Source organism: Gekko japonicus, unplaced genomic scaffold, assembly GCF_001447785.1.
Source record: "Gekko japonicus isolate JY-2015 unplaced genomic scaffold, Gekko_japonicus_V1.1 scaffold761, whole genome shotgun sequence".
In the NCBI taxonomy this organism is placed as follows: Eukaryota; Metazoa; Chordata; class Lepidosauria; order Squamata; family Gekkonidae; genus Gekko; species Gekko japonicus.
In genome coordinates this window covers 403327-403706 of record NW_015177030.1, presented here as the reverse complement: position 1 = coordinate 403706, position 380 = coordinate 403327, and the positions used below count along the sequence as shown (strand labels likewise).

The 380-nt window shown below is 63.9% G+C and overlaps 1 protein-coding gene across 1 annotated transcript in view; it reads left to right on the top strand.

Moving 5' to 3' along the window:
- TSC22D4 (TSC22 domain family member 4) overlaps nucleotides 1-380 on the top strand; it is a 9229-nt gene that overhangs the window by 2119 nt on the left and 6730 nt on the right. The window lies entirely within an intron of this gene.

Below are 380 nucleotides of genomic sequence, written 5' to 3'. Positions count from 1 at the left end.
TCTGGGGGGGGGGAGAGCAAGGCCCCGCCCAGACCAGCCCCCCCCCCCCCGGCTGCAGGCTTTGTGGTGCTCTGTGCGCGTCCAAGTGCAGCTTCACGGAGACCGCCAGGGCCTGGGATTCCCGGGGGGGGGCCCTTCATCTGAGCCCGTGGGTCTGATGAGAGCCCTTTCTTCTTGGGGGCGGTGGACGTCTGGGCCTACTCGGCGAAAGAGGGGTCTTCCGGCAAGCCAACACGGTGTGGCGCCATATGAGGGAGAACGCCCTCAACTCAAAGCCAGCAGCCTTCTGCTGATGGGGAAGTCTTCTGAATTTCAGTAAGAGGAAGGAAACGAGGACAGAGGTCGGACCAGCCAGAGCGGATGTGTCCATATGTGGGGGG